Consider the following 14,026-nt stretch of genomic DNA (forward strand, 5'->3'; position numbering starts at 1 on the left):
ATTTACACACGCACGTATCAAGCACATGTGCCAGGAGAATCAAGCTGAAAAATTAAACAGTCAGTTCTGCTTTATGAGTCCAGTGACCCACATTCTAGTTGGTCAGTGATTAGATTCCAGCCACTGGATGACCTGTTTTTGAACAGTTATGTAAAGTTGGACAACTCAATTACAGTCTAAGAATGAGTTTCCTTATCTTCTAAGTCAGGGAATTGGTTCTAAATTCTATCATTGCTGAGGCTCTCAATTTCATCATTCTGTCCTCCAAAGGTCTCCAAACACCTGACTGGGCAACCCACAAGAAAACTTTTTAACATGCATCTTAGTTTTTAACAAATTATATACACAAAGTTGTATACATTTAACTTACGTACATTATAAACTACACAGATAGTTTTTCATGAAACAAAGCTAAATAGGTTCTAATATTTTCTTTTCCTAACTCTTAAGGCATTATTTTATTTTATTTATTTTGAAAACATATTTATTTGTTTGTTTGTTTGTTTGTTTGGCTGTGCCGGGCCTTTAGCTGCAGCCTGCCGGATCTTTTACTTATTGCATGTGGGATCTAGTTCCTTGAGCAGGGATCGAACCGACGTCCCCTGCACTGGGAGCGCAGAGTGTTAACTGCTGGACAGTCAGGGAATTCCCAGGCAGTATTTTTAAAACTATACTTAAAAAATGGATCTCACATGCTACCTAGGGTATGCACACAAACTTCAGAGGCCTGGATGATGCACAGCCAGTTTGATGTGCCTTGGGAAAATAATGGTTTGCCATTTAACCACAAGTCTTGTCTTAAAGACATTCAATTCTTTATATTCATAAAATAAATTCTGGTAACCGGGAACACTGACTTTAAATGAGAAAAGTCTTGTTACATTCTTGAAAAAATAAAAGACTCAAAGTGCCTTTGACACTCTAAAAGGAAACTCATTAGTGTCATTTTCCTATTAACAATAGCTTATAAAAGCTCCAAGCAGAAATAACAGTAGTCACTTACACAGTGCTTAGTATGTGCCAAGCACTATTGATACAAAGGAGTTCATTTAAACCTAAATGAGGCATAGAGGTTAAGTGATTTGTCCATGATCACTAGCTATGAAAAGGGAGAAAGGGAATTTGAACCTAGGTCATTTGGCTTCGGCACCCAAGTTCTTGACTGTTTTCTCCCCCAGGGGTCAGGGGACTTGCCCTGTAGAGGCTCAAAGAATTCTTCAATTTTTAAAATCTAAATTTACACATTTCCAGCTTTGTGGGCTATACAGTTTCTGTTGCAACTACTCAACCCCACTGGTGTAGGCTGAAAGTAGCCATAGCTACCACGTAAACAATGGGTGCGACTATGTTCCAAAAATCTTTCTTTACAAAATCAGGGGGCAGGCTGGATCTGGCCCACCAGCCATAGTTTACCTATCCCTGATCTGCTCCAACAAACTATTAAAAAGGCTTCATGTCAAATTATTAAATAATTTAGGCCTAAATACAGTAATTATAACCACTGTAAACTTGTTAAGGCATTAGTTGAAAAACTGTATTTACAAGTTGCTGATGTAGTAATTTTTATTAGTTTATAAACTACAGCAGCTAATAGACACTTGATTCATTTAAATCTTGAAGACTATAATGGCATAGTTTCTGCACAGCATCACAATCAGTGTTTTCAGTAACCAAAAATACATAAAAGTATTGTTATGTATTATATATTAAATCTCTTATTTCTAAAATTAACTGGAATTTCTTTACTAAATGGTAGAATCCCAAACTGAAAACTGGTCATATTCTTTCAACAAAATGAAAGATGCACTCACAGGTATCAAAAGACAAAAATTAACTGCCATCTGTGTCAATGTACTAATGTGCTTCAATCACATATGTTTTCATGAAAGTTTAAACATAAAATCACCTTTAAGATCTTGGCCACGTAATCTGCTCCCTCCCATATCAGATTACAGCCGGTGAAGTTTACTGTCTTAAGAGTGATAGAGTTCTTTATACCTTGACAAAAAAACTGAGAGGAAAAAAGAAGAAAACCACACACACAATAAGATGAAGAGCCTATACATCTGTCAATCTTGACTTATTTGCTTTTCTTGAGTCAATTGGAGGTTTATAGCCACGTTCTTAAAATCATTAACTACAATCTTCCCAAACAGGTAATTGACGAACAGATGCATTCTAAAACTTGTCAGTAACAAAGTGTTATTCCAGTTAACAGTAGCAGTTTAATTCTATTTAGATACTAAAACTGAATACACTGAATACTGCAAACTTTATTCCCAACCACTCAGTAAAATACTACATACCTTCTGAGACATAGGAAAAAAAAGAAAAACCTAAAAATCTTATCTTCCGATTTTCAGATCCAATGATACATGCCAATCTTGATGATCAATCAGCGATTTAAATGTCTACTATAAACCCAGTATTTTATTAGTTGCTATGCAGTATACTAGAGCAATAGAAGAGAGAGGACCTCAAACCCTCTGTTCCCTCAAATTGAAAGGCAGGCTTCCTGACCCCTCCAGACCACTCCTGGACACAGGGAACACACACTAATGTTTCAGGACCCCAACTAACAGTCACCTGCTTTGTGATTACTCCCATGACACCCCCCTACTAACACCACTGAGTTTGCTACTCTTACGGGATGTGACATATATTTCCTATTTTAACACATACCACAGTGCATTATAATTATGACTGCAGATAGATGTTCTAACAATTTAAAGAGAATGATGACTTTTTTGCCCTTTACATCTTGCTATTTCCCTTCCCATAATATTTCTTGAAGAGAAACATTAAAATACAAACAAACACAAAAAACAGAATATATAGAAAATGTGTGGTTTGTGGCTTAACACAAACTTAAGTAAAATTAGTTCTGACAGTATCCAGCATGACAAACTTCCACGGTACAAATGAGAATGGACCAAGGTTTGAGCAGGCACAGGAGACAATCCAGGCATGAACACCACCAAGTAAAGGTAGACAGGAAAAGGTAGACAGACATGGTGTGTAGGAAATCACAAGAGCAGTCTGATGGGAAGAGACTTAAACAAGCCTGAAACTCACTTTCTAAACCTCCATCTCCAAGTGGACAACTCGCAAGACACAGGTGCACCAAAGTGGCCGATTTATTCAATCCATTTAATGGGGAGAGCAAGTTTAAATTTTTTTTGGTTTACTTTGCCCCAAAAGCAACTATCAAATGTTGGCAGGACACAATGAAGGCTTACCTCTGTTAACATAGTTAAGTCTCTCTCTCTCAGAACTAGCCCACTTAGCTGCAGGTTCGTTAGCGCTCCCAACGCACTTACACAGCATTTAAGAGCTTTACACAACTAGAAGGTCACATCTTTATTTCTAATTGCAGGAACACGACTTCTGTAAACTTTCTTTCTGTCACAACCTAAACCAAAATTATTGTAAAATGAGTGATTTAAACCATATATTTTATCATTATTAAAAAGCATCTAAAGGGCTTCCCTGGTGGCGCAGTGGCTGAGAGTCCACCTGCCGATGAAGGCGACACAGGATCGTGTCCGGGGAGGATACCACATGCCGTGGAGCGGCTGGGCCCGAGAGCCATGGCCGCTGAGCCTGCGCGTCCGGAGCCTGTGCTCCGCAGCGGGAGAGGCCACAGCAGTGAGAGGTCCGCGTACTGAAAAAAAAAAAAAAAATTAAAAATTTAAAAAAGTTAAAAAAAAAGCATCTATTCTGTGCTAAGGATTACAAAGGACTCCTGCCCTTAAAGCCTTCATTAAGGAGGGAGATGTATAAGCTCAAACTTTCAGTCACATGAGATAAATAACCATAACCTTTATGTAGAGGTTATTATGGAGGCAAAAAGTTATATCATGATAACCCTGAAGTACAATCTAGAAATATGAGAGTATGCAGAGTTGGAGTACCAGGTGCATTAACTGCACAGGGAGTTATCTGTGCAAAAACACTCAAGCCTGACACCTTCTGGGCAATTTAAATACTGCAGGTGGGGATGACTAAAGGCCAGGGGTCCAAGTGTGAGAAGAGACACAAAGGAAAATAGAGATGCTGGCCGAAGCAAGCCTGGGAGAGAGCGAGGCTTGAATCCCACAGGTGATGAGGCCTGGGACTACCACGGGCTGAGTAAGGGTGCCTCCGCTGATGAGAAAAAGGCGACCCACTGCTGAAGGACCAATTAGATAAAGGGAGTGATCACAAAAAGCTCCCCTTCCTCAGGGCCAAAGAGCCCCATGAGGCTTGGCTGAACACAGTTCAGACTACATGCCCCTGTGCAGAGCACATGCTGGGCAGCCAGTATGCACTAACTCTGTGTGGGCAAGCCATGAGCAGCATTATTTTAAGCGTATGTTGTTACGTTAGAAGATCACTTAACCTGAGTAGGCAGATGAATTTAGAGGAACGGAGCCCAGGGGCCGCGAAACCACCCAGGAGTTTCTGCCATAGTCCGGGCAAAATGTAATATGGATGAAGAAGCAACTTTAGGAGGAGGCCAAAATCTACAAGCTAGCCCCACTGGATGAAACACATAAAGAAAGTTCAGTGAAGGAATTCTGAAGAGAATGGGCTCTGCAATAAACTTTTCTTACATTCAATGTAAAATATTAGGCAAAATTAAGTACCGTGGCCTTTCAGGTCCCTTCCAGCTATAATTTCTTTTGATTTCTAACTTATTACTCTGGTTAAGTAAAGTCCCTTCAGATGTACAGAACAGTTCCTATACCTGAATGGGATGCAAAGAAAAATCTGACTTCTCTTCACCAGAGCATGAGTTGAACTGTCCTTGCAGGAGAGATAACAGATGGTGTGAATCCCAGATCCTAGAAAAAGGCCAGGGACACGATAAGCATTGAGCTTTTTGAAAAAAAAATGAATAATAATTTCCTCTCCTAAATCTTCACACCCTTCCCCTGCTGGCTACTTTCTCTCAGCTTATAAACATCCTCAGATATACTCACTTAAGAGAGGCCCACGCACTGCGATGAAGAGTGGCCCCCGCTTGCCGCAACTAGAGAAAGCCCGCGCACAGAAACAAAGACCCAACACAGCCATAAATAAATAAATAAATAAATAAATAAATAAATAAATAAATAAAATTATATATATATATATATATATATATATATATATACTCACTTAAAAAACTCTCAGACCTATGATTCTTTGTATCGTCCTGTGGGTAACCTAAGTCTCTCCCATGCCTTCAAACGCCTGTCCTCCCCAAAAGCCCAGATCTGCACCTTGGGCCCAGACCCCTCTACCAGGCCCCTCTAAAGCACTGAAGATCAAGTAAGATCCTCTCCCCATCGGCAATCCCTTCCTACTGTGCTCTGTATCTCACAAAAAGATGCAGCTGTAAACTGTCACCCACACTTGCTGCCCTTCCTTTTCTAACTGGTCACCAGGCCCCACCCATTCTCTCTCGGATCTCCAAAATGCAGTCCAACCTTTTATAACTTAAGTGGGACCTTTAGATTACAATTCACCCTGCATCCAATCAACTGCCTTCCACATGGAAGTCCCAGTGAGCCTCTACACCAGAATTCCATTTCACTGTTCTTTGGTGTTTCCCACAGCCTTCAGGATAAACATCCAAACTTCTGACAGGACAAACAAGGCCACTTTCTGTTTGTCCCCACTAGCTTTCCAGTATCAACTCTCATTGCTTTCCCAAACCCTGAGTTCCAGTCCTGTACCTGAGTTTTGCCATATTTTCTTTATATTTCTCAAACTTTGACACACACTGCTCCCTCCGGCCACCCCAGGAGCTTCTACATATCCTTAGAAAGGATGGCACGTCCTCCAAGGAGCCTACCCTAAACTTTCCCTTTTAAGGTTCTGTGCTCTGCAAAGGGGAAAGGTGGGGGGGGAGATAAATTAAGACTTTGGGATTAACATATACACACGGCTATATATAAAATAGGTAATCAACAAGGACCTACTGCATAGCACAGGGAACTCTACTCGATATCCTATAATAAACTGCATGGGAAAACAATCTGAAAAAGAATGGATATATGTATAACTGAATAACTTTGCTGTACACCTAAAACAAACACAATATTGTAAATCAACTCTACTCCAATATAAAATAACAATTAAATGAAAAATCAAAAAGACTCTGTGCTCTGCAGCACCAGAACTCACTTCTTCCAGAGCACTGACTACTGTGCTTGTGTTCACCTGCTGCCCAGTAGAAGGGGAGATTACCTAGGGCAGAAGCATCGTCTTCAGCAGCTCTTGGTTCTGACAACTCATTCAAGTGCCAGGATACTTTACACACATAATGTGCTTAATTAATTCTAAGAACCCTCAGAAAGAGTGGTTTTTAATGTCATTTTACAAGTGTGGGGATTGCAGTTCAAAAGTAACCTGCGCAGGCCACAGAGGGCATAAGCCCTGGAATTCAAACCCTAAGCTGCCTTCACACTGGTGCTCTTTCCAATATATGATACGACTATTGAAAAAAAGACTTTTTTGGGCTTCCCTGGTGGCGCAGTGGTTGAGAATCGCCTGCCACTGCAGGGGACACGGGTTCAAGCCCTGGTCTGGGAACATCCCACATGCCGTGGAGCAACTGGGCCCATGAGCCACAACTACTGAGCCTGCCCATCTGGAGCCTGTGCTCCGCAACATGAGAGGCCGTGACAGTGAGAGGCCCGCGCACCGCGATGAAGAGTGGCCCCTGCTCGCCGCAACCAGAGAAAGCCCTTGCACAGAAACGAAGACCCAACACAGCCAAATAAATAAATAAAACGAATTTATTGAAAAAAATAGTTTTTTTTTTATCCTGAGCCTTGTTTTAATGGAAAGGAAATGAAGCTGGGATATATCAATTTCCTAATCGCTTTGGTCTGTACCAGGCAAAGTCATTCAACACACCAGGTAACATCTGTGGAACAATTAACGATGCTCCAAACTGTGCTAAGTGTTCTACATTGCAGAGTCTACAACCATTAACAGTGAGTCCTTGTAACCGCCATAGAGCGTGGGTCCTGTTAAGCCCATGCTACAGATGAGAACACTGAGACCTAGAAACCTTAAGGCACTCGGCCGGGGTCACCGAGCTGGCAGGAGTCCTAGGCCGCATGCCCCGTCTAGTGCATGCACACCCGGGAATTGGGCACCGGTTCTAGTGCCCACCCTCCACCATCTAAAACCCCGCTTCGCAGCGCCCACACGAGAGCCCCTGGAAGCGGCAACTACAAACCTGTGTCGTCCAGCCGTGGCTGGAAGAAGCTCTGGATACAGATCAGGGGCAGAGGGTGCTCAGGAGCGGCGCCCAGTCCTCCCTGCGGAGGCGGTCGGCGTTAAGTCTAGCAGGCCCTCCTGCAGAGAAGCGCGCAAGACGGCAGAGGCACTGAGTCCTGCAGCGCGCACAGGTCCTCACAGCACGGGAAGAAGTCGGCCGCGGTGTCGCAGCGCAGCTTCACCGAGTGATCATGGCCCGAGCGCGGCTTCGGGGACGCTGGCTGTGGACACGATGCCCACACCCGCCTGGGGTCCCCGGCGCGCCTCCCGGCCCCTCGGGCGCTCACCGCCCGGCGGCTGCGGCCGCGCAGCGTGCGCAGGACCCGCGTCGCAGCCGGACGACGCAGGGCCACGAGACCCAGCTAGGCCAGCCCCTCCATGCCGCGCTCCCGCGCCGCCTCCCGCGGCGAATCGCCGGCCCTTGGCGCCAACCTCATCGCCCTCCGCGCGCGGGGCTGCGGTTCAAACCGGCAGGCAGCTCCGTGGGGGCGGGGCTCGAGGACGACTGCGCGCTCGCCGTGCGTCCGCACGCAATCCCGCCTCACACGGGGACGCGGCCTGAGGAGCAGGAGCGGGAGCTTTGAGACTAAGGCAGCACGAAAGGTAGGAGGTGTGGAGAATTTGGGATTTACAAAAAGCGTTTGCTGACTCATCCAGTGAGACATGGTTGAATCAACGCATTTTAAAAGTAGTAAAACTCCAGATAAGTGTCTGTGCTCGCCCCGCCCAGGAGAGACCGTGCACTCCGTGAGGGACACATGAAAGGCTGAGTGAACGTCTGCCTGTAGTCCCTTACCTGGTGCATGGATGTGTGAATTTCTGCGGAGAGCTCTTAATTTCTGTAGTTTCTGCTGACTTAACACGGTGGTTGGCAAATGGTGACGTATTCCATGCATTCACGACATGATCGTGGTTATTAATAATTACTTGGTTCTCTCTGTGCATGTCTGTGTTCTAATTTATTTTTATAAGAACACCAGTCATACTGGAATAGAGCCCACCCATTTGACCTCATTTTACCTCAATTACCTATTTAAGGGCCTTATCTCCAAATACAGTCATATTACGAGGTATTGGGGGTTAAGACTTCCACGTATTAACTTGAGCAGAACACAATTCAGCTGATAATAGAAGGTAAGAGTAATTTAAGCAAGTAACTATTTTTTAAAGTGAGTTTCTTAAAGATATGAATTTACTCAAGAAGAACAAGAAGAAATTACATGGGGCTTCCCTGGTGGCGCAGTGGTTGAGAGTCCGCCTGCCGATGCAGGGGACACGGGTTCGTGCCCCAGTCCAGGAAGATCCCACATGCCGCGGAGCGGCTGGGCCCGTGAGCCATGGCCTCTGAGCCTGGGCGTTCGGAGCCTGTGCTCGGCAATGGGAGAGGCCACAACAGTGAGAGGCCCGCATACCACAAAAAAAAAAAAAAAGAAGAAGAAATTACATAACACTGTATGTTATACAAAGATATTAAATTAATTATCATAACATCCTGTTAGATGGGCATTAAATTAGACTAAGCAAGAATAAGCAACTTATCCAGAATTGTATAGTTGGTACTTTCCAGAATTTAAACCAGGTATTTTCCCAGTTCCATTCTACATTATATCTTCATTTCATTATTTGAAATGAATTTTGAGTCTTCATTTTGCTTAGTTTCTGAAGTTATATGGGGATAGAATGGAGTTGGATATTTTCAGTGACATTCACACATGGGGAAGGAAATTGAGTCCAGAAGCTTCCGTGATGTTTCCATGGAGAATGCTAACAACAGAACCAGAAACACTGTTATCCTTTTGGTTCAGTCATCTTTCATAACACACTACAAGAATTAATTTTAAGAAGCCCAGTGTTTTCCAAACTTTCACCAATGGGCTCTGTCCTCTAATAATATCTAAGAGACTTCTTAGTTTCACATTCCAAGCCACTTAAGACCAGGAGTTCTGATTGTTCTTTGTGGGAAAATCAAGTGACAATCATAGCTCGTAATTTAGGATGGTTTCTTCAGGGCCCAGGCAAAACCTAATACACAGTAATCATCATTGTTAATTGCATCTTTGACAATGATTAATCGGGTATCAAAGAGGTGTATAAATTGGGAGAAATATGATCAAAGAGAAACATAGGCCACAGATGCTGAATTATTTATGAGTTTAACTTTGGTTAAGCTAATTTTCCTTCTTCTAGACAATTTCCAATTCATCTCTGCAAAGAGCCCAGAATAACCACCTTCCATTACAAGATTTATTGTGTTCCTTTAATTAAGAGCCTACAGTGACTTCGATATTCACTCCACGAAGTTTTGCTATGAGAGAGAAGGAGCCATTATATTTTGTCTTGAATTAGATATGCCACCATACTTGACTTAGCTCATCTTACTGGAAGCACTTTGAGGGCAGATCCTACAGTCTTTTCTTATTACATCCTCTACAGAATAAAACCAAGGGAATCACACATAGTTACAGCTGGAAAAACACTTGTTCTGGGTTGATATTTTTAGCCTCTACCACCAAGACTTTATCACCAAGACCTATCTTTAGAGTCTCTAAACAGAAGACCTTCTTGCCTTCCGTTTTCATATTGACTAGGAATGTAAAGGGAAGAACTGAGAGGTAGCCATAGTCTGCTAGCAGCCAGCCCAGATAAACCATCTGCAGAGATATTGTTTCTTTCAAAAGATATAAACATAAGAGGAAGTCCTAGAGTTTGTAACAATTGTGCATAATAAAATTCCATGAAAACCTAGAAATCCAGACGCAGATCAGTAACATATTGGTTAAATAAGCTGTTATGTTCATGCAATGGACAAGTGTGCATACATTAAGAAGAATGAGATACTCTTTTCTATGAGATTCTCTTTTCACTGAACTCATCAGTGCTGCAAAGACAATGTTACATAATAGTTTTTCTTTAACATTATATCAGACATCCTCATCTTGTCCTGTATTTATTGCCAGTGTTACTAAAGTTTATCATTTACCTGTTTCTCTTTTAGATATATAATTTCGTCTTACTGTGGAAGCATTCATCAATCCCTATTTTACTATTTCTTTTAAATTAGAAATGAATATTGAATTTTATAAAATATCTTTGGGGATATTTCAAGTGATTGTATAGTTTTGTTCTCTTTTGACCTTGTTATATGGTAAATTATATTTTGTTATTTTATATTATGCTATTTATTATGTATGGTATTATTTTTACTAATTACATTTATTTTATTATAATTACATTATAATTAAGGTAGCATTTTGTTTCAGATAGACAAAACAACCAGTGGGATAGGAAACATCTTAAGATTAGATGCAAGAGCATAAAGGATTTGAGATTAAAATAAAATGGACATTTTGGGTCAGTAGCAAAAGTTATTCAACAAAAGTGGGAAAATATGGCTATCATTACTAAATTCTAGATACAGCAACTAGTTAAAAGTAAAAAAAAATAATGAAACTGTAAAAGTATCAGAAACCTGGGAGACTTGAAATAAATTATTCATGAGGAACACCTTTCTAAGATTCAAAGAAAAAAAGGATATATTTAATTATATAAGAATTAAAATTTTCCTCTTGGCAGAATGCACTACAAAGGTCAGAAAACAAGCAAAAGAAATTGGGAAATATATTTAGAAATAGATATGCTTTCTTTACAACTTTTGAGAGAAGCACATGTTTCTTTTTCCTTTAACCTGTCATGTGGGTATTAATCTATAAGTGCATGGTTCCCTTCCTTTAATGTGTAATGTGAGATTTAATCTGTATGGTAAGTGCGTGGTTCCTTTCCTTCCATCTGTAATGTGAGTGTCAATATAGGGCACTGTTTCCAAGCACAGACTTTGGATGTTCCTGTACTGGTCCCATCACTGACCATTCACAAAAACTTGCGAATGTTACTTTACTTTTCTGGGGGTTAGAGTCTTACTTAAGAAATGGAAGGAAAATAGAACCTTCCCCCAGGGATAATAGAAGGTTTAAAGAGGTAAATATGTAAGTGACTTAGCACATTGCCTAGTACAAGAGAGATCAATATAAGTACTTATCAGTTTTTTTAAAGAGACAGATGAAAGAAAGAAAATGTGGTGATTTCAATCTATTGCTATATATTCTTGACATTAAACTACCTTTTCATTCATTGGATGACCTAACTTGCTCATGATTTTTCTTACTCTAGTGAACTTGGGTAGCTAATATCGTAGATCGCAATTTTTGCTTTTATACTTACAAGTAAATTTGACCTGTAAATTTCTTTTTCCTAACAGTCCTAATCTATTTTCAGTATTAGGATTATATAGACTTCATAAGATGAATAAAGGAGCATTCTTCCTTTGCTACTCTCTAGAAGTTTTTCTTTATTAATACTGATGTTATCTGTTTAATAGAAGTTTGATAGAATTCCCCACCCAAACGATCTGGGTGGGTCTGTTATTTTCTTGGTGAAAGATTGTAAACTATTGACTTAATTCCTTTACTGGTGAAAGAACTCCAGCTATATATTTCTTCTTGTGTCAGTTTTCGTAAACTCTAGGAGCTAGGAAATTGTCCACTTCACATAAATGTTCAGATTTACTGACATTTCATATGTTCTCTGTTTTTACTCTCTGCTATAACATTGTCCTGATTCTTTCTGTGTATTATTTACTTTTGTTTTTGTTTTGCTTAATCAAAGTGTGTTTTTAAAATATTTTCAAAGAATATTCTTTTGACTTACTAAATCACCTCAATTTTATACTTTTTTCTGTTTTTTTAAGTTCTGCTCATATCTTTATTATCTATTTTTTCTATGTTCTGAGGGTTTATTGTTTTGCTCTTCTGATGTCAATTAAAACACTTGGTTATTAATTTTAAGAAATCTTTTTAGTTATAAATAGTTGAACTTTTTGAAGATTACAGCTTAGTTGTAAGTATCTAAGGGTCAGCTCCTCCACATTGTTGCTGGCCTAAGGCTTAGTTCACCCTATAGCAATGTATATATTGACATTTTTTCCCCTCGACTTTCTGTGTTTTGCTACTTCACACTTTTCTTTGGAGAGAAGCCCTCTGAAATATCCTTTAGTTATTTTGCAGCCAATAAGTCTTTAAAGTATGTGTATTTTTTAAAGAGAAATCTACTTATATAATTAGGCAGAAAGTCTGATTTGCCATATTTTTAAAAACAGCATAATTTCACTCTTCTCCATGATTAATCTGCTGTTTTACACAACCTTTGAGTTTTTAGCTTTATCAATGACATGTACTTTAAAAATGTTTTAAAGATCCTACCCAGTCTTTTAAAACATCCCTGTTCCTTGTTTCAATTCTAGTTTTATGTATATTTTCTGCCTTGCACCTGATCATTCCAACATTCAGTGGATGGCCTTGGAAATCTAATTCTGGTATTGATTGTTTTTGCTGATTCTCTCCCATTGTAGCTGATTTCTTCATTATTGTGTAAATTTAGATCATGAGCTCATGTTTAGCTAAACTTTATCTGTGGGAATGCTATAGGCCTGGGTTGAAGGTCTACCTCTCCAGAGAGTATTTAGTTCTGTGTTTGGAATACCACCAATCTGGGAGCATTTTAAGGTAATTTCTTACCTTCTGTTTGCAAGACCACAAATAAATTTGCAACCCAAACACTGTGAACACAGATCTGGGGTTCAGAATTCTCAAGATTTCCTACCTGTTTCCTACCCAGAGCAGAGGCCAAGAGAATTTGGTCTTAGTCTCCCTTTGCCAGCAGATTTTTTTTTACTGGCACACCCTTTCATTAAAGGTGAAGCTAGGGATAGATAGATTCAGTTCTAACTTCCCATTTGTAGGGATGGAGTCTTATCTCCTGCTTCCCATGTGGTCATGGCCATTTTAACAACAAGTCTCTATGTCAGGTCAGGTGTGTCATTAAACTATGGCCTTTATTCCAAATCCAGACAGCTGCCTATTTTTTATGGCCTATGAGCTATGAATAATGTTCACATTTTAACTGGTAATATTTTAAATGGTTACTTAAATACCTAAATAATATCCTCAATTTTGCCTCTTTGGTCCACAAAGCCTAAAATAGTTGCTATTTCGCTCCATAAAAACAGGATTGCCAGCTTCTGTTCTAAGCTATCAAGATCTTCAATCCACTCTTAATATAGCTATAACTCTCACACATGTACCCCCCTTCTTTCAGGGGTCCTGGAAATTTCTACTGCACACTTCAAAAATCAGACTTGCACTTAAAAATAAGTTGTTTACATTTAACCTAGCATACCTAACTCTTTTCTTTCAGGAGAGTTTTTCAAGTAATCTTGCCCACCGTATTCTTCAGAGCTTTATTAATAATGGCAAAAAATTAAAACAACTTAACATTCAATAAATGGGAATTCTTCATAACAATTACAGAAGCACATACAGTAGAAAACTATAATCTGTTATTGAAACAGTGAGACATAACTAGTTTTATTTTTTGAGAACTATGTTTATTTAGGTCTCTTGTTTAAATAAGTCTATTTGTGTGTATGTATGTATATAATCATGTATTTATATACACATACATTATTTATATGATATATTTATATAAATATATGAAATACATACCTATACACAAAACTTTTTCTTTTCTTTTTTTTTTTTATTTGCTGTACGCAGGCCTCTCACTGCTGTGGCCTCTCCCATTGCGGAGCACAGGCTCCGGACGCGCAGGCTCAGCGGCCATGGCTCACGGGCCCTGCCGCTCCGTGGCATGTGGGATCTTCCCGGACCAGGGCACGAACCCGTGTCCACTGCATCAGCAGGCGGACTCTCAACCA

General features: G+C 40.2%; 1 pseudogene; it reads right to left on the reverse strand.

Annotated features, from left to right (window-relative positions):
- Positions 1–7,445, reverse strand: part of LOC103081796 (centrosomal protein of 78 kDa-like) — a 30,252-nt pseudogene extending 22,807 nt beyond the window's left edge.
- Between the last annotated feature and the right edge of the window lie 6,581 nt (positions 7,446–14,026).

The sequence above is a fragment of the Lipotes vexillifer genome, unplaced genomic scaffold (genome assembly GCF_000442215.2).
Source record: "Lipotes vexillifer unplaced genomic scaffold, Lipotes_vexillifer_v1.1 scaffold1926, whole genome shotgun sequence".
Classification (NCBI taxonomy): domain Eukaryota; kingdom Metazoa; phylum Chordata; class Mammalia; order Artiodactyla; family Lipotidae; genus Lipotes; species Lipotes vexillifer.